At 40.2% G+C, this 21,412-nt stretch overlaps 1 long non-coding RNA gene across 2 annotated transcripts in view; it reads right to left on the minus strand.

The window, feature by feature from the left end:
* Positions 1-21,412, minus strand: part of LOC118154517 (uncharacterized) — a 74,855-nt gene that overhangs the window by 43,077 nt on the left and 10,366 nt on the right. The window contains exon 2 of one of the 2 annotated variants that reach the window (XR_004744512.3): positions 3,079-3,252. The exons of the other annotated variant lie outside the window; for it this stretch is intronic. This is a non-coding gene — a long non-coding RNA (uncharacterized LOC118154517). The remainder of the gene's footprint in view (positions 1-3,078; positions 3,253-21,412) is intronic. 2 annotated transcript variants of the gene reach the window in all.

The following is a 21,412-nucleotide window of genomic DNA, read 5'->3' on the forward strand; positions in this document are numbered from 1 at the left end:
GAGAAAGATGCTCTCTAAAGATATAGTATTACTATAAATTTCAACTACTTCCCCAAGCTTGAAAATGCTGTCCTGGAGAGAACGATCTCTTAACAATCATTGGCTCATTTCCCAAGCTCTTAGGAAACCAGCCTAACTCCCAGGCATGGTAAATGTGAAGGAATGGGATCACTGGGGCACAGGGCAGAGAAAATACTAGCCAAAGGGACACTGATCTATTTAGCAAATTTGTATCAGTTATAAATACAGCCTTATAATGACTTGGTGTAATGATAACAAAATCATGGACTTGCAAAACTCCCTCACTTATTCATAAGTGGAAATCCATCTTCTTAAAAGAGTGTATTTTCTGGATTTCTTATTCCTGCTCACAATTTAGCATGTGGGAGTATCAGGGAGACTGATTCTCTTTAACCCTGGAGAAGTGTGTCGTCTCAATCTCCATCAGATTTTCACAGTGGCTATTTGAACAAGTATAGTTCCCTTGGAGTTAATCTTTTAAACTCAAGGCAAAATCCCTTGAGCCCATCTTGTATATAAGAGGTTAAACATCTCTGAACTGTTCATAATCCCGGAGAAGTGCCATCTTTTGGCCTGCAGATAAATACAACCCTTCACCAGTTTCTGGGTATCTTAAACCCACCTGGGTTGTGATAACAAAGTAAAAACCACCATTCTAGAATGAAATGGATACATTTATAGACCAACAAAGGGAGTGTAAATCATAGAATCATATTTAAGAGCAATGATGCAATGTGATCAAAAGACTTGGAAATATTACTAACATACATTTACATTATACTTATATACATATTTATGTAAATATTATAAATAAATGGAATATAATGTTTGAAACGTACAAACATAATACAAATGTACCTAATATATTTACATTATTCTACTGGCAACCTTGTCCTGTTCCATGAATTCTGTGTTGACCACCATGAGACCTCTCTCCCCTCTCTCTATTTCAGTAGAGACCTGCCTTCTCAGGTCCTCTTGGATGACTACCAGCCATCTCAAACTAAACTCTTGACCCTCCCTGCCAAACTTGCTTATCTCACAATCTTCCTCATCTCAAATGGGAACTCTTTTCAATCATTTACTCAAAGCAAAAAGCCTAGGATTCTTGTTGATGCCTCTTTTTTTTCTCTTTTTTTAAGGTAAGGTCTCACTCTGCCCCCTGGGCTTAAGGTCAGTGGTGCAATCACAGCTCACTGCAACCTCAACCTTCCAGGCTCACATGATCCTCCCACTTCAGCCTCCAGAGATTATGGCTGTGCACCATCGCATTTGTCTAATTTTCTTTGTATTTTTTGCAAAGACAGGTTATTGCCATGTTTCCCAGGCTGGTCACCAACTCCAGAGATCAAACGATCTGCCCACCTCCGCCTCCCAAAGTGCTGGGATTACAGGCATGAGCCACTGCGCCTGGCCAACTTCTCTTTTTTCTACAGCAACCGAGACATTTCATTGTCTCTATACTTAAAATAGATCAAGAATCCAGACACACTTTATACTTCTATCACCCCCACTCTTCAAAACAACCCCACTTTAAATATCAGAAGGAAGATTTGTCTTGAGTTACCAGCAAATTATGAAGTCACCAGAAAATTGATATCTTTGATCGCCTTGTGAATAGAGGAGATTTGTTAAAGAGGGAGTGAGGAGAGAGAAAAGAATAAAAGTCAAGAAAAAGCTGTGAGGAACTTTCACATTAGATTTCTGATACGGAAGGTGGAAATTTAAAAGAGTTAGAAGGACAGCCCTGGCCCTTGCTTTGTTAGAGGTGAGACTATGGTAGATCAGCACTGGAGGCAAAGCTGGTTATGCTCTAGGGGAAACAGCCATCTAATCCTCCTAAAGGCTGTTCTAGAAATGTTCTAATTGTCATACAAACAGTTACTTGAGCCTAGGACCACTGCAAGGGAGAAATTGAGCCTCACAGAAAGGTATTCAGCTCCATCTTTGACTCTAGATTCAGTAGGGCCAGGTCATGTGTTTTTCATGAAACAAATGGAAGAGAAGCAGTCAGATGGTTCCAGTTTCAGAAGGATGTGGGGAAACTACAATCCAGGGTCATTTAGGCTTCTCAGTTGCATCCCAGGACAACAGCACTCCCAATGGCCATCACACGACACAAGTTCCTGTTGGATAGGCCAGGCTGCATCCAGGAGGCTGGGATGGAATGAAAAATGATGGAGTTCCCGAGATAAAATCATTATGAGTGATGTCTCATGGGGAGACTGGGGAGACTCAGAACAGCCATCCCCACCAGCCCCAGTCCTGCAACACCCTGAATTCTCTAGGCACATACACTAGGAAGAAGAATCTCCAGAGGAAACAGCCCAAAGCTACTGATGGATGAAGGGAAGAAGAGAGAGACAGGAGCCTGCAAGCAGCTGAGTAGTACTGGTCTTAGGAGCAGGAAGACAAAACAATAGATTACCAGATTCCAGAGCAGAGAGAACAGGGAACTGTAGAATAAAACCCTGTTTCTACCCACGCTTTTTCCACAGCAGAGATTCCTAGACGGAATTATTTAGAAGTAAAATCCAAGGGACAACTGGATTTCCTCTCATCAAAGGAGTAAAAGATTCTGACGTCCATTTGGACTTAAAATGTTCTGATAAATTTAAGTCTTCGGATATATCTATCACCTCTCTTTTCTAAATTGTCTTTCATAAGCATGAACCACTTTTAATTTTTTTAAATCAATACAAAAGCAATTAAAAGGAAATGACTGTGGGTTTTGTGCTCATGTTTTTCTCTGTTTCTAAAAGATTTACTCAAAGTCATATTACAAACTTCATGTGGGGTAGTTGGCTAGTATCTCATTTCATTGATTGAAAAATGGAGTACTGCAGAGATTAATAAACCTTTTAAAGGTTGAAATTCTAAACCTGTGTATTATTTTTCCCTAAGTAAAAATTCCTGATCCTAACATGTTCAAGCAGTTGTCAAGTCCTAATTCTGCTTTGTCCCAGATTCTGGTTGGGAAGGGCTGAACCAGCTGATTTGAGACTAATTATTCAGATATTAAAAATGGCATCTGATTTGACTTTTGTTGAGACGCACCTGACTGCGATTACTTTCCTTTCTTCTGCCTTAAGGCTTCTCTGCACCTCATGTTCAACTGGCTCTTTCTTTAGAAGATACATCAGATGGAATCTTTCTTTTCCTAGATGCCTTGAGTGGGAGCATTCTTTTTTGTCAATAAATATGTCAGGGATAACTCTTCTGGGTGACAGTCTATGAGAAATAAAATTGTATAACAAAATCACAGATTCTAGTGTTATTGGGGGTTTCTTTACATAAAAAACATCTATCTATTTTGCTTAAATTTCATGTTTCACATGAAACTAATGTTAGTAAATATTGTTAAAATACCAATTTTTTTTTTTTAGTTGACATCTACTTTCCTTCCAAGTACAATGTAGGCACAGGAAAAGCAGAAAAAAGGAAAGAAAAATTGCAAACATCAAATACTAAACTGTCAGTTACTAGAGTTTTATGATAATTCCAGAGAACAAAATATATATTTATGTGTTTCTTTTTCCCATACCCTTTCTTTTTTCAAAGTATGCCCACCAAGTGCCAGTAATTACTCTTTTAGTCCGAATCAGGGAAACAAAATTATGCTATTAAGAGCCAAAAGGCAAGAAATGTTTTTAGAAAACATTAAATGAATGCAGTTGCCTATTGAGTTATGGTTTTGTCAGACAAATGAGTCTTTTGACCAATTCTCAAGTGAAACAAGAATTATTGCTGAAGCTTCTGGCTTGGGAAAAGCATACCCATTATCTCATCTACTATAAATCCATATTGAGCACATGTACAAACAGCCTTCATTTAATTAATCTGAGGGAGAGGCCAAGGAAGGAAGGGCCAATAGCTAACATGAAAGAGCAGGTAGGTAGTAGCTCAACAGGGAAGGAAAAGAACAAATGCAGTAAAGTCAGCTCTGTTACTTCATAGTAAGACCTGCCAGAGGCCGGGATAGCACAGTCTGCCAAAAACAGAAGAATCAAAGTTTAATAAGCGTTGAAAGTTAAAGCAAGACTTGGCAGTCATTTAATTTAATTATCTTCCATTTCTGCAGAAAGGAATCGCATCTCTGGAGAAGTAATGTGGCTTGCTCAAAATTAGACAACTGGTAAGTGAAAGAGTTTCTGTTTCTACTGAAAATTCTTTTGCTCTTCCCTCAACTGACTCTTTTTGAGGAGGATGCCGATGCTAATGAAATTCACCTGGAGTCTAGTCTGTTTGGCTTTGATGTGAGAATTAATGCAGACATTTGGGAACAATAGAAAGACTTTGTTGACAGGGACTAAAACTTTGGTTTGAGCAGAAATAGTTTGGAGATATCAAATACCCTATAACCAGCTCAAGCTAATGTGGGTAAGGAGGGTGAGGAAGACAGGAGTTAGATACTCATACAGAAACAAAGCACAGGGTTGAATATCAGGAAGTGATAGTTGTTTGTCAGGAAAGTCTAAAAGAAGGTGTAGGGAAGATAGCTTTGCATGTCAGACACATCTATGTAAGAGCTGAAAGTTAAGGGGGAAAGGGCGGGTTTGGGCGGGTTTCATTGACAGGGTTCACTGATCCCTGTCACAAGGGCAGTTGGGGACTTCCCAAGCATTCTTACCTGAGAAGTTCTCCACTTCCCCTGGGTCTTAAAAGTACCCTGTGTTCTGAATAGGGCTTTCCACTGCAGTCTAAAATTATTGATTCACTACCAGAAGGCAGCATTCAACATATTCAAACTATCAAGAAAAAATGTTTAATTTACAAAACTTTTTGGGTATGTGAAATCTCCTTTTTCTTATCTTCAATCAGCCTATTTCTGTATATAACTTTCATTATGTTCTAAGTTTATTAAGCCAAAGTCCTTTTTAAAAATTTTACAGCAGTTAATAACAAGTTCCTGTCACATAGTTGATGACCTTTAATCAGCTGGGTCAGCAGACACGTTGAATCCAACATTTTTCATTCATATAGGAACCATTCTAAACCAGTAATCGTTTCAGAAATGTCAGATGGGCAGCAACTAGGATAAAGATCCCTGATGCCAACATAATCCCTGTGTCTTGTCCACACCTTAACCCTCAAGATCAAAGTTCAATTATATCAGCTAAAGCTTATCAATTCAGTGAGAAGCATGAGGCTTCACGTGTTCACAGAAATGGTACCTAGTTCAAATCAGCTAATGTGCCTTTTTTTTAACCTCATGTGTTTTTCAAGCTTACAGAACAGAGAATTCTGCTTGAATAGTAAGCTTAAATATTTGGTGGCACTACCTGTGATTCATTGTGTTCTTGAACTGTAACTCATTACCAGTGGTGTTTTATCCAAGTTATAAGAAAAGACTAGGCAATTAATTTTGATGTAATTGAGAAAGTCTTTTACATACTCTTGCGTGCTGTATAGTGCCAGTTCAGTACAAATCCATTATCCCTTAACCACAAATGCCAAAAACAAAGTCTATACATTAAAAATGTCTTGTTTTATCTTTTACAATTAGCACCATATTTATTTAGTGGGAAAATCTGATGAACTAATATGAGACTATTTGGAATCAATTTATCTCCCGTAGTGTAAATACTGATGATTTTTATTATAGAAATTTTAATGTATTTCACAGGGACAAGTTGCCCTAAACCCAGCTGAAGGCTCTTTCATAAAGTAAAATGTGTGTGTGTGTGTGTGTGTGTGTGTGTGTGTGTGTGCGCATACATAGACTGTATTACCTTGGAAAATATGAAGAGAAAATGGATTTTAAAACAGCCAGCCAAATCAATTTTAAATAAGGATGAACCCCAAAAAAGTAAAATTTGGATATTTTCTAAGGCTACAGAAAGTAATTTTCAAAATTGTCTCTACTTAAATAAGCAATTCTTTTTTTTTTTTTGGAGACAGAGTCTCACTCTGTTGCCAGGCGCCAGGCTGGAGTGCAGTGGCACAATCTCGGCTCACTGCAACCTCCGCCTCCCGGGTTCAAGCAATTCTCCTGCCTCAGCCTTCCGAGTAGCTGGGACTACAGGCATGCACCATCATGCCCAGCTAATTTTTGTATTTTTTAGTAGAGACGGGGTTTCTCCATGTTGGCCAGGATGGTCTCGATCTCTTGACCTTGTGATCCGCCCGCCTCAGCCTCCCAAAGTGTTGGGATTACAGGCTTGAGCCACCGCGCCCAGCCAAGTAAGCAATTCTTATTGTTGTTGCTCATTCATCCAGACTCTTTCCCCTGGAAGATTTTGTTTGGGTTTTTATTTCATGCTATTTTTATTTTTACTTTGGTCTCATTTTGCGTGCTCATAAAAAATCAACACTAGAATCTATCACACAACAAATCCACAGCGGTCAGTGGCCACACAGCTTTCCCAGTGCTATTAGGACAATGCCTCATGGTGATTTACTTGGCTACTTCTTGTGATTAGGGGCATATTTATTTAAAGAACATTTAATATGTGGTCTTATTGTGGAAACTTTCAGCAAAGGACCTGTGAAAGTAAATGTTGTTTATTTGACCTATACCCAATGCACACCACCACAACTTGTTTCTCATTCATTCCACTTCAGTCACAAACTGCTCATGAATCTTATCCACTCATAATAACCACTTTGCAAAGAAAAAAGAAAATATAATATCTTATCTTCCTAGGTGTGGTCTAAAATAAATTGCTTTCACTCTCAACACATTGCTTTACCTTTTACGTTTTGGTTGGAACTAGAACTATACTTAAAATTAATGTATTAGCTAAAGACTAATTGACTTTTACAAGGATAGTGGTTGAAATGGGTACCAAGTTATATATGTTATATATGTTAGGTTTCTAGACAAAGTAGATATGATCCCTTATCAACTGTGATATTGATCTTCAAAATGGAGACAGAGAGAGAGAATAAACACAACTGTAATATCAAAAGGTAGTGTTGTGGCAAGAAAACCTTTTCAAAATATTCATTATGTACATGATTGTCTGTTCATGAAGTTCATCTTAGGCATATAACTTCCTGTTAGAATGAGAAAGACAGTGAGAGGGAGACTTTTAGAGGCTGGGAATATTCAACTCAAGTTTTGTTCGGTAAGAGAAACTTAGAACATAAAATGCAAATGAACTAGTTTTGTCTTCATTGAAATTGAAAAGAAAGAAGAATTTGGACTCTATATTTACAGGCTATGGACTGGAAACCAACTGAAGTTAATTTACAAATTGACAGACAGCAAAACAAGTGAGAAGTATGCAACCTACATATATTAATCTGGGTGTATTTAAAATGCATTTCATTTCAAAAACATCTCTTTAGAAGTCCGCTAGTAGTGTATATTTGTGTATACAGTCATGAGCTTTCAATAAGTGGCTAGTTTTTATGAATTCAATGGAAACCTCAGTGGGTGGAAAGCAGAAACCATGAAGCCACAGGGATGTTTCAACTCCCTCAAATTAGTGCTACTTCAGAAAAGCAACTACCAACCTTTAAACAGCTTAAGCAAAATGTCAAGTAAATTAAGTACCTACCAGATGCTAAGCCTGTGTTATGAAAATGTTAACAAATAGTTAGGTATCATTACAGTGAAGAAAAGAAAACACATTGCAATTGATGGCAGCTGGGAAAATTACTGCCCGTGTATATAAACCAAAACTAAAAAATGATTTGGCATTATAGGAGAGAATCTTACGCATCTTTCCCCCATCCCACCACCCTTTGGAGACAGGTTGGAGGGCAGTAGCATGATCGTGCCTCACTGCAGCCTCGAACTTCTAGGCTTAAGTGATCCTCCTGCCTCAGCCTTCCTTGTAGCTAGGACTACAGTTGTGTGCTACCATGCCAAGCTATTCCTTAAAATACATATATCCATATGTGTATATTTTGTAGAGACAGGATCTGGCTATGTTGCCCAGGATGGGCATCTTCCTTTCATAGTCACAAAAATTTTAGTAGTACCTCTATTAATCCTGGGTACAATTGTGTTCTTTGAACCTAATGTGAGGAATTGCATGTTTACATAAGAAGTAAACTAGCCAGTGAGAGTAGTGTACAAATTATCTGCCTAGATTTGTAGGTGACAAGCCCATGTATCTATTCATTCTTCATGTAATTTTCCTTTGAGATATATATGTAAATAAAATTACATATATATTTTGTATATATGTAATTTTGCATAATATAATTTTATTTACATATATACCACTGCTTAAAAGTTCTTATGTATATTTCCTGGAATTTCTATGTAAATTATAATATATATATATGTAATGAGACAGGATCTTGCTCTGTCACCCAGGCTGGAGTGCAGTGGCATGATCACAGCTCACTGCAGCTTCAATGTCCCAGGCTCATGCAATTCTCCTGTGTCAGCTTTCCTGGTAGCTGGGACTACAAGCACATACCACCACCTGGCTAAAATACAGAAAAAAATAGCCATTGGTGGTGCTGCCTCTAATTGTGGCCCAGGCTGGTTTCAAACTCCTGAGCTGAAGTGATCTGCCTGCCTTGGCCTCCCAGAATGTGGGATTCCAGGCATGAGCTACGGTACCTGGTGTCTTGACATAATTAAGCTGAATGTTTTTCTTCCTTTTCTTTTTATTTTTTCAAGATGGGTTCTCACTCTGTTGCCCAGGCTGAAGTGCAGTGGTGCAATCTCAGCTCACTATAACTTCACCTCCCAAGCTCAAATGATTCTCCCACATCATCTTCCCAAGTAGCTAGGATTACAGGCATGAACAACTTCACCCAGCTAATTTTTTTATATCTTTAGTAGAGACAGAGTTTCACCGTGTTGGCCGGGCTGGTCTCAAACTCCTGGCCTTAAGTGATCCACCCACCTCAGCCTCCCAATTCCTCCTTTTCTTAAAGAGATACTAAAAAGCTTACATAGCTCCGACTATTCTGACATAGTATACTTTACTTATCTTTAGCTATCTTTTATAATTAAGGTAAGAAATGTACATGCAAGGCAGCAAAACAAGTAAACAGTGAAAATAATTATTTCTGTCATCCTACACCAGGCCACAGGGAGCTACTGCTTAAAAGTTCTTATGTATGTTTTCTGGAATTTTCTATATATTGTGTCCTGTTTTACCTTCTTCTACAACTTTCTTTTTTTCTTCTTAGCAATATATCTTAGAGAAAATTCTGTGTCAAGATGTCAGTACATACAGAGATATCTTATTTTTAAAATGGCTGCAAGGTGATCTATTATATGAATGCACTATAATTATTTTAATCAATTTCCTGTTAATGATCCTTTTAAGATATTTCTAGACTGTTACAACTAATAACAATGGACATGTATTTTTGATTACACATTAGACACATCAATAGAAGAGAGTCCTTGATATGAAACTGTTAGGTCAAATAGTATATATGTTGAAAAATTGAAAAGATATTTCTAAATTATGCTTCCAAACAGATATCCCAATATACATTTCTGTTAAAATTGCTTGAAAATGTTTATTTCTCCACATCTTCAACAATTATTTTTCTAGTAAATATGAAAAATAAAATGGTATTTCACAGTTGTTTTAATTCTAACATAAAATTTTGGATGCTTCTAAACATTTGTTCAAATGTTGTAAGGTTTTTGTGGTTTTTTTTTTTTTGGTCAACCTATTTATTCCTGTTCTTTCCCTTTTTCTCTATAGATTTATTTACTCTTTTGTTGATGATTTATAATAGCTCTTTAAATTATAAAGAGTATAATTCTAAACACAATCACATGCACTGCAAATATGTTTTCTTTTCCTTTTTTAAAATTTTCACATTAAGATATTTGGCCCTAAAAAAATTGTAAGTATAAAGGTTTGCCAATTTTATCCTTGGATCAGTGTTTCGTTGCTTTTTGTCAAAAGACAGAGTAATATTTTTAAGCAAACAAATGATTTTATTATTCTATGTAATTATAGATATAGAACAAAATTGTAGTTGCCTTTCTTTAAGAAGAAATACAGTTAAGAAAAAAATGCAAAGAGCTTGAAAATATGAACAGATGCTCAATTTCACCCATAGTCTGTTATTAAAATTTGTTAAGTTTTTGTTAAAAATAGATCATGATTTTCGTCAATAATAGGTAAGGAAAACTTAGTTCTTATTTTTGAGAACATAAAAGTCTACATTGAAAAATTTGTTTCTATTGATTTCCTTCTAGATTGAAAAGTAACAGTTGCCCCAAGAATCTTTGAGGTCTGGTACATGGTAGAGGTTAGGTAGCACAGAAGATCTCTTATGAAGCCCTACAGGTTCCAGTTTGCTCAACTGTGGTGACCTAGTGTATTCAATAGGGTCTGGAATATACTGTGTCATGGGGCAGCCTCTCTTATAGCCCATTTTATGGTTTAACTTTCCCTTTGCAACTTAACAAGCTGTCTTCCAGCTTCCTGCTCACTTCTGAACAACTTGATTTAACTGGACACCCTAGGATCCTCATGGAGTCGCCTATGTCAAAGACTCTGTAGGCAAACCCAGCCTGTGCTGGAATTTAACATTTAAAAAATAACCTAAGTGAACACAAGATTGTAAAACTAATATAGGAAGATTCTAACACCAAAAGTGTGACTTGAGCCAATGAAATGCCTAAATCCAGTTCTAGCTGACCACGTCAGTAGTGGAGGACAGACTTCCACTTGCCATTTGAGGAAAAAGCATATGAATTCATGACTATAATAGCAGATAGCCCCACTACCAAGTACTAAATCCTATACACATTCCTGTTCTCCAATCACCTTTTCTCCACAAATGTTTGTTATATAAAATTAAAACCTTCCCCAGTATTAACAAGTAAGCCTTAATTCTCCGATTTCTTTCTCTAAACTCGTACTGCCTTCATATCCAATATCACTGACTTGTACCCAACTTAAATCGCATCCTTAGCTTATGTTGTAGGTGCTATCTCATCTAAAACTGATTCTGTTCTCGAGTCTCCAGAGTGAGCACAGCTCTGTCAAGTCTGGAGTTCAGCCTAGAGAAAGTGCTTTCAGACTTCTGGCTTCCAGAGCTATAAGAGAATAAATGTATTTTGTTTCATGCCACTAAGTTTGTGGTAATTTGTTGTAGCGGCCATAGGCGGAATTACTCGAATGAAAACAAGTGACTGCAGACACAGTGGAGAGCCTGACACACAGTTGTTAATGCTAGTCTGGGGAACTGAAGCTTTGGTTTGAAAGGATTTCTGAAATGAATACAGTGACTGCCACCTTTCCCCATGTTCAGCTGGGGGATAAACACCTAGACACCTGGCAGCAAAAGGTCTTGCCTTCCCCAAACACCCCCTCTTACCTATTACTTAAAAGAAAAATGTTACTGCTCATCACTGAAGTCACATTATTCTTTTCCTTTCTATTTTTAATTACGCTTCATCCAACCTGTCTCCTTTTTAAAGAGAACACAGTCTTGTCTTAGGGGACTTAGGTGCCGCCCCAAGTTAATATTCCAGCCATGTCTCATGCTCCCTCCCAGGTCTCATCATTGAGAACTTCTGAACTTAAATTCTCCCCAGGTTCCCACATCACTCACTTTCTCAGTTCCCTCTTTTGCCTTTCCTTCAGATTCTTGTGAATTTAGTCCTTTCTCTACACATGGCTTACAATGAGGTGATACAGCCAAGTGACAAAAGTTCAGATGGTCTGGTTGTAATTACTGGGTTTTCCAAATCTATTGTTTGACATTGAATGAGGTATTTAACCTCTTTAGAACTCGGTTTACTGAAAAAAAGTGGGATTACAAATGATACCTACCAATTGTGTTTTTATTACAAAGATTCAATGAGCTTGTATTTGCTAATCACTTAGAATAGTGCTTGTTGTAGAGTAAACACTACAAATGTTTTTGTTAATAATAAATGCAAATTCCTAGCTCATCAGCTAGTCGGCTCTCTGTCATAAGTTTTGAGGTCCATCAACATTAGGTTCACAAATATTTTAGCATTGTTAAGGCTCACAGTTTCCCTGCAGATGTGAGAAATGTATTTGATGAACTCAATAAAACTTCAAGGAAAACAGAAAAATACTTTTACGGTGATTGTCAATGTGGCTAACTTGGGTATTTTCATCAGTAAGTGCTTCTAAATTTCTATACAACAGCCTAGGCTTGTCCAATGGCAAAAAATAAATTGACCTAGTTTGTGTTCTGTTTTAATTTTTTGTGAAAGAGTCTCAGTCTGCCACCCATGCTGGAGTGCTGTTGTATGATCAGGGCTCACTGCAGCCTCCACCTCCCTGTGCTTGGGTGATCCCTCTGCCTCAGTCTCCTCAGTAGCTGAGACTACAGGTGTGCAACACCACTCCCAGCTTTGTTTTTTTTTTTTGTAAAGATACAGTTTTGCCATGTGGCCCAGACTGGTCTTGAACTCCTGGGCTCAGCAATCCTCCACTTTGGCTTTCCAAAGTGCTGGGATTACAGGCAAGATCCACTGCATCCAGCCCGTCTGTGTTGTGAATCCTTAACTTCAATATATTCTCCCCACAAACCCTAATCTCTCTGTCTGTAAACTTTCATTTGCCTTCCACCTTATGAAATTCACTTCCAAGAAAGGATCTGATACCAGTAATTTAAAACATAGTATAGATTTAAAGAAAAGGTGTATTTACCTAAGATATACCTTTTTTAACAGAGGTTCTGTTTGGTTTAGTTTTTCTGGTCCCTCCCATGTCCCCCATTCCTGCCTTAAATTAACCTAGGATCTAGATCGTGGCTCTAACATTTAGCAGCTGTTTGATGCCAGGATCCTCAGTTTTCCCATCCAGAAGGCACACCTGAAGGTGACACGCCTGTCCTGGGACTTCTGAGAGAGTCATTCCCAGCTCTATCTCAGGAAGAGAATGAGCTGTTGTTCAGGAGGCCCTCACTGCATCACATCGCCCTGGAGTCACAGCAGTGACTGGGTCAGGGAGGCATGGGTGGGCTCCTTATAGCCAGGGGCAGTTTCTAGAGCTCCAAACAAAAATATTTAGAGCCAGAAAGACATGCACCCACATCTCTGAAGTTCTAAAATTTCCCACAAGCCACTTTCTAGTTCCTTAGAAGGAGACGTAGAAGAGATACTCTGCTTATTAATAACAGTGGTTTAGTCCCACTTCTTACAATTATTTATCTGAGGAGATGAATGGGCCTTTGGTGAGCTTTCACCTGAGGCCTGAAGCAGAGTTTGGATGAATATGAAATGTGGACTGTCTACATCATACTTACCTGGAGTGCTACTTGAAGGGCAGATTCTTGGCTCTACCACAGATCTAGGAAGTTAGGATGACCAGGCCAGAATTAGACATTTTGTGAAATGAGTGATTAGTCAGCAGTTCTGGTCTCACCTAAAAACAATCTGGGTAGCCCCTTGGGCCTTCTTCTTTCTGTGACTATGTCCTTACTTTGGCCTTAAAGCTTCCAAGGAAGTTGGGGAGGCACAAGATTTCAGGAAAAGAAAAAGATGCAGTCACATAAATAACATTGAGTTCAAAAATACAAAATGCATTGTTATGGGCAAAGACTGCAAGGACAAAAAAGAGGAAGGCAATTCAAATGGCATGAAAAGCAATAAAATTTGTATGAGAAAACAATAGTTGCTGTAAAAAGCAAACTAAAATATGGTATAATCTTAAGCAATTGATGGAAAAAGTCACAAGCTGAGGCCTTCTACCTGCAGAGAAGAAAATATAATCGTATCCCACTGCTATCTCCAGGACTGAGCAATGCTTAGTCAACATAATTTTTAGTTTTCAACCCTGTATTACTCCATTTTCACACTGCTGATAAAGATATACCCAAAATTGGGTAATTTATAAAGAAAAGAGGTTTAGTGGACTCACAGTTCCACATGGTTGGGGAGGCCTCACAATCATGGTGGAAGACAAGGAGGAGCAAGTCACATCTTACATGGTAGCAGAGCGGCGAGAGCTTGTGCAGGGGAACTCCTCTTTATAAAGCCATCAGATCTCATGAGACTTACTCACTATAATGAGAACAGCACAGGAAAGATCCACCTCCATGAGTCAATTATCTCCCGCTAGGTCTCTCCCATGACGTATGGGAATTGTGGGAGCTACAATTCAGGAAGATGTTTGGGTGGGGACACAGCAAAACCATATCAAACCCTTAGGTCAATTTATGGATAAAACATGGAATACTTTGCTGTCAGGGCATGACAAAATGTAAATGTTTACAGGGCAGACAAACAAAAGCAAATATTATAGACAGAGTTGAGTTTTGCAAGGAGAAAGGAAAGACAGAGGAGCCATGGGAAAACAGTTTTCTGCAGAGAGTCATAAGACTAGAGTGAATGTTGATAACACAAGAAATTGATAATAATAGAAAATACTTAAAAGCATCTGTGTGTTGGACGCTAAAGTCTGCAAATGCACTGTTCCACTTAAGCATCACAAGCAATTCCACGTGGGGGATATTAGCTTTTCCCTTGATGCATAGGTAAGGAAACAGAGGCATAGGAAGCCTCCATCATTACTCGAGGTTGCAAAGCTGGTAAGCTGAAGAACAAGGATTCCAAACCAAGAGGTCTACTTCCAGAACTAATGCTTTTAACTGCTTTCCCTCATCAATAAAACTAGTTAAATGGCATGAAGTTATAAAACAAAAGCAGTAAAATCAATGAAATGAAAGTGACATATATGAAAGGAAGAAATGAGGAATACGAGTAGGAGTTTATCATCCTCCTTTATGTTGGGGTGGTAGAAATATTTTCTAAAATGGATTCTGTAACAATAGAGCAGAATAAGCATAAAGTTTAGAACTATGGGAGTAAAAGCAAAGTGGTTAAAGACTCTTTGAAACTAAAGGAGGAAAGCTTGAATTTTAGCATCATTCAAATGAGTCTCATATTATTTTAATAAACAAAAATATTTCTATTTGTTTAGAAATAGTTTTAGCTGTGTAAGTGCATCCAAACATATAAATATCAAAATCATCTTCATCTCTCTCACATTTCTCAAAAAAATGTGCCTTATCAGAATTATAACTGAAAGCCTTTTTACAAAATGTCAAGAAATATGAATTTTTAAAATTTGTCCCTGGTAATATTATTGCCAGGCATGTCAGAGACAGGCTGCATAACTATTAGAAACGAACAGATTTTGACCCTGCTTCTGAGAGTTTTGACTACAGAAGGCAGGTGACTCTCTACAGCCAGTGATCAGGAACTTTGACCCTCTGGAACTGTGCTAAGCAACTGAGAGTAAAGGAATCAGGGTGCCAGGAGGAGTCCACTAGTCTCTTTGTGATGGTTTTGTTTTTACAGGGCTAATCTCATAAATATTGCACTAGGCACAATGCTGTGCATTTTACCAGTTATCAGATTTTATATGTGTTCACATTATAAAAGTAAGCATTTTTATGCTTCCTTTAAAATAGGGTTCCTCTATTTGCATTGCCTAGTAAAGGTAATCAGAGGACCACTGCCTAAGGATTTCACTCATGGAGAGAGAGAGAGAGAGGGAGGGAGAGAAAGAGAGAGAGAGAGAGAGAGAGAGTGTGTATGTGTATGTATGTATATGCTATCCATCAATCTATCATCTATCATCTGCCTATCTACCTACCCACCTATATTAGTCAGATAGACAGCAAAATGATATAGACTTGCGGCTTCAAAAAATACATTTATCGTCTACCGTCCTGGAGCCTGGGAAGTACAAGAAGAGGGCAGATTCTGTTTCTTGTTATGACCCTTTTCATGGCTTAAAGATGGCCACCTTCTTGCTATGTCTTCACGTGGCAGTGAAAAAAAGCACTGGTGTTTCTTGCTCTTCTTATAAAGGCATAAACCCCATCACAGAGTTCCATCTTCATTACTTTATCTCAACCTAGACACTTCCCAAAGTCCTCACCTCCTAATACCACCACATTGGGGGTTAGGGTTCCAAAATGTGAATTTTTGAGGGGACACAAAATTTCAGTTAATAACATCTATCTGTCGGCCGGGCGCGGTGGCTCAAGCCTGTAATCTCAGCACTTTGGGAGGCCGAGGCGGGTGGATCACGAGGTCAAGAGACCGAGACCATCCTGGCCAACATGGTGAAACCCCGTCTCTACTAAAAATACAAAAAATTAGCTGGACATGGTGGTGCGTGCCTGTAATCCCAGCTACTCAGGAGGCTGAGGCAGGAGAATTGCCTGAACCCAGGAGGCGGAGGTTGCGGTGAGCCTAGATCGCGCCATTGCACTCCAGCCTGGGTAACAAGAGTGAAACTCTGTCTCAAAAAAAAATAATAATAATAACATCTATCTGTCTGTCATCTATCCATCCATCCATATATCATTTATCCATCCAAATATATAGAACAATAACAACACTGGCTTATAAGTCACTTATTTTATTTCATTTTATCCTTTTAGAAATTTTGTCAGGTAAACAGTCCATAGTAGAACTGATTTCACTGAGACTCTTGCAGGCTGAGTCCACTGTTCATCATTATACAATTAATAAATGTCAGTGCAAGGAATTCACCCCATGTCTTGTCTGTCCTCCTCCCCTCCCTCTTTCCCTCCCATGTGCTGATGCCATTCCAGCCACATTACCTCACTAACTGCTCCCTGAAGACTCCAGGCATCCTTCCTCTGAGGCTGTAAAGTGACTATTTCTGTTATCTCAGATGTTCTTTGCTCAGATATCTGGCCCAGTTGCCTCTGATGTTCACATTTCACTTTCACAGTGAGGGTTGTCTTGTCCACAGTTTAAATGGAAACCCCTGCTTCTCTCTATCCACAATCTCAATCCTCCACCTACTTCTTTATTCTCCACAGCATTTGTAACTGGCTAACCTACCAGATAATTTGCATGTTTGTTGTTTCTTTTCTCCGCTTCAACTAGAATGTAGGGGCCACAAAGTCAGAAATTTTTCCTTTCTTGTAATTGACACTACTACCTACAATAGTAGCACAGGCCAGATGCTTGACAGATATGTTAAATTGATAGAGTGAATGAACTGCTTTCCAAATAGTATCTGGAACTTCCACTGTCAGCTCACACTATGAAAAGTAGAACTTACATTTTTGCCAAAATCACTCATGTTCATTAACTCAAGCCAGATGACAAGGATAGGCCTGGGCCCATTGCTGTCACCCATTTCACGTCCCTCTTCTCTGACCTCCTCACCATCTCTGCTGTCAGCTCCTTTAACCAGGAGCTCATTGCTTCATCTTTGCTTGGCTCACTGCAGTGCCACTAAGCTTCCTTGCCTCTGCCCCAGCATCATTTACTTCTTTCTCACACAGTCACAGAGGGGTTTCTAAAATCCGCATGTAATCTTATCATATCTTTGCTTACAATCCCTTTATGACTTCTCATACTTTCAGAATAATAAACAGATGCCCCACTGCAGTGTTTAAGTTTGTGTTCATTCCACCCTGTTGAACCCTGCAGGTGCACCTCCCAGCTTTGGTTTCACTCCTCAGCCACACCTGACCACCTGTCTGGTGTCCCATTGACTGTTCATCTCCTTTCTTTCCCTAACTTTTCAGTGCTATTGCTTTGACTTGGAAGTAGTCCTTCTACACTTAACTATTCCCTTTCCTCCCAGTTCATGTTTCATTTCTCCCAGAAGTAGTTCTTCTTACCTGCTCCCATTATCTCAGCGCCTACCTAGCCACTTGAATTTTTGGTCTAGTCATCTGCCTTCTTCACTACAATGTAAATTTTCTGGGACAAGAGATGTCTCAACTCTGTATATCCAGGACCTAGCACAGAGTTGATTGTAAAGTCATCACTAGCAAATGTTTAATATGCTAGAAGCTGAAGGGGGAATGCTTGTACTTTTCTCCTTTCCCCACCTTGAGGTGGTTCTCCTGGGTTGTGAAATACTTTAGAAATATTTTCAGCAATTCAGTCTAGTGGAGACCTAGCAGAATGCTAGAGTCAGCCAGATCTGGGTGTAAATGTAACTCATGTGATTGGATGTCTTAGTGATTTAGACTAGAGCCAGAGCAGTTACTCAAGAGAATCTTTTCTGATCATTTTAAGCAACATGATGAATTTTAAGAAAACACACATTTTCAGTCATTACAGAGTAGGCATGAGTGCTTCCTTTCTTGGTTCCTCTACATGAAAGAAACTGGATGCCAAGCCCAACTTCTCTGAGTGAATCAGAAATATGTAAGGATGACATGCCTAAGTCTAAATTAAACTAAAAGACACACATAAAAGACATTTAAACAGTTTTTAATATAAAATCCAGAAAGTGCAGTATCCCACATGTTTGTTTACCCAAGCCAGATGACGAGTGGGTATCAATTCCAATTAAGTCAGAATGGCTGGAGAGAAGAGCAGAGGGTAGAGGCAAGGACAGGCCACTTGATATCTCTCCAGTATGAAAGTCATGTCCAACTGAGTTGCCATCCCTGTTGCTCAAACTTCACACAGAGGTTTCTGCATGTGAAGTCAGAAAGGGTGGTTGCTTCCAGATCCTATTCCCTGGGATGCAGAAAGTTTTGCACAAAGTCTGTTGCAATACATCACCCCCGATGCATGCAAGTTCTTTTTCCACAGTTGATTTAAAGAGCAAAGACACATGAGCAGAGGCACAATAGTAAGAACAAGGTTTTAATACACACAATGGGGAAAAATAAGGGCCCATTGTGGAAACGGGCAAGGAGGAAACTAGCACCTGTAAATAGCAGTGGGCATCCTGGCATTCAGAGATTAGAGAACTAGCTTGGGGCTTGGGACAGCCAGCTTAACAGTCAGATCCAGTTTTCCTTTCTAGGGCTTTAACCCGCAACTTGGAATTGAGTTTGGGACAAAAAGGTGTCTCGGCCGGGCGCGGTGGCTCAAGCCTGTAATCCCAGCACTTTGGGAGGCCGAGGCAGGTGGATCACGAGGTCAAGAGATCGAGACCATCCTGGTCAACATGGTGAAACCCCATCTCTACTAAAAATACAAAAATTTGGCTGGGCATAGTGGCGCATCCCTGTGATCCCAGCTACTCGGGAGGCTGAGGCAGGAGAATTGCCTGGACCCAGGAGGCGGAGGTTGCAGTGAGCCGAGATAGCACCATTGCACTCCAGTCTGGGTAACGAGAGTGAAACTCCGTCTCAAAAAAAAAAAAGGTGTCTCAAGGGTGCCTGGATTCATTCAATTAAGTCCTATGTGATCCTTGACAAATTGGAAGCCAGCAACTGGCAGGGTCATGCTTCCACTTCTTCCTTATCATAAGTTGAATGCTAAGGTAAAGCTGTGGAGCTGGGTCCTCCTCAACCAAGGGTGAGAAAAGGGAGTCCCGCAAATTGGGGTCCTGACCTAGTAAAATGCCTTTCAAAAGGAAAAAGAAAAAAACTCTTGCATAGAAAAGATCCCTGTATTTGCAGGGCTGTGTTAACACCTGATGTGGTGGAGAAAAGAAAAAAAAAAAATCTTAAGTGCAGGTGGAGGAGGGTGCTTGAGGTGGGAGGAAACCTCTTGCTCTATGTAAATGAGTTCCTTCAACAAGGAAAAGACTCTTAATTGCTGTGGTGAGTGAAAAACACTGGCCAGGTGGCCACACAGGGCCCCTGGCCCCCAAGACCACCTTGGCGCCCATGCAGCGGCCATGGCTCATCCCTACCCTACATGGCCATTGGACACAGCACATGCGTGTAGTGTACATAGCCATGTGCCACAGCCAGGAGGGATTGGGAGAGCAGGGACCTGCCCTGCAACCCTCTGTTTGCCACATGCCTACAGTCATTGGAGTGGGGTGGTCGATGCACCTCGAAAAATAAATGAAAATTGCATTGTTCTGAATTGTGTATCTGATGGCTGGACCAAATGCTCATTCTACCTAGCAATATCTCTGCAGTCTGCAGCAACACTCTTAACATTATAAAGAAGAGATACGAATTATTTCAAACCATGAAAGGAGAAAGTACCATAGAAAAGTCTGTGATAATGGGTGGTCAGGGACAGAGCCAGGAAGCAGCCTTGGCCAGATGTGTTTAGTTTTCCTAGGACACTATTCCAGTCTCACACAATGGCTAGACCTCCGTGAAGGGAAACAAAGCCAACAATCTTTTCACTCAAAAGAGGGAGACGGCAGGGCTGCAGTCTGTCCTCTGTAGCTGCATCATTCATTCTTAATTGGCTCACCAGAGGTTTGGCGCTTCATTTGCCTTCAGAAAAAGTCTGAAAACTAGAAGTCTTGGAAACAAAAGTTAAAGAGGGTCTGGGTTCACATTTACTCACCCTCCAGATAACCCTATATGTGCCATCAAAATGAGTCTTTTTTCTCCTTAGCTCAGCTATGTCCAGGTTCTTGTTTCACAACCAGGTAGAATTAGGTGATATTCTCAGTATCACCAGTGATACTGAGAAGAAGGACAGAAGTGGAGGCAACACTCCTCTGTCACCTCTCCTCAGTGGCCAGGCGCCCACTGGCAGTGGAGGCTTGTAACGTCCCCATGCGGCTCCTGACAAAGGAAGGCAACAGGGAGCATATGGGCCAAGTAAGGGCACCTAAAACAGGCATCAGCAGACTAAGGGCCAGGCCCCTTTCTGGGCCCAGCGAGACTCTGTAGTCCTGGGGATGTCCTGCTTCTGGGGTAGGTAGGTGGCACTGGATGGGCCCCTCTGTCGGGCTGTGGGGCTTTTTCCACCAGAGCCCTTCCCACCTAGTGCCTGGCCCTGCAGCTGATTTGGTATACAGTAGCCCTGTCTTGGCTGGCCCTGTCTCCCAGGTCACAGGAGCAGAGCCTGCTGGAAGCCAAGCACAGGACCACCCAGATCCCGCAAGGCTCCTCCTGGGCCTCTCCAGTGACTCTGCACCACCTGGAGCCAGGCCCAGTCTCTCATAACCACCCTGGCTACCAGGGTCATCAGCACAGCCGGGCTTATTTCCAAGGAGAGGACATGGTGCCCTGACCTGACTGGATGCCGCCCTTACCACACCCCTTCTTGGCAGGCAGGGTCTCCTCATTTTATACATTTGTTGAAACAATATGTAAGCCTGAGACTCTTCCCCAGGTCATTCAGGCGACCATGGCCCAACCAGGCTTTGAACTCAGGCTGTGTGATTCCACAACTCATGCTCTGGCCTGTGTGCCTCCTTATCATGGAGACACTGGGTTTCCTCATTCTTTCCTATAGCCCATAGGGAACTTAGCAAGGTGATATATGTGTAATAAGCACATGCACACCTAGGAGGAGGCCTTTACCACAACTCACAAGTTGTCTGTGGCCCACATTGGGCTCCAGTCCTGTATGAAGATATAGGGCAGGGACCAGCAATTGTCACACAGCATCGTAACACATTTCTCTTTAATGAAGACTTGCAGCTCAGATGTTCTTTCTTGTCTTGTGTGAAGGATTTGATATATAAAGATCATATTCTAGATCCATTTTGGTCTACCCTAAAAGAAATTTACCGAGGGGACTCAAGATGGCGCTGTGAGAACAACCCAGGATTGGAGCCCGCGTTGAATTCGCAAACGGTGAGTC

The sequence above is a fragment of the Callithrix jacchus genome, chromosome 1, assembly GCF_049354715.1.
Source record: "Callithrix jacchus isolate 240 chromosome 1, calJac240_pri, whole genome shotgun sequence".
In the NCBI taxonomy this organism is placed as follows: domain Eukaryota; kingdom Metazoa; phylum Chordata; class Mammalia; order Primates; family Cebidae; genus Callithrix; species Callithrix jacchus.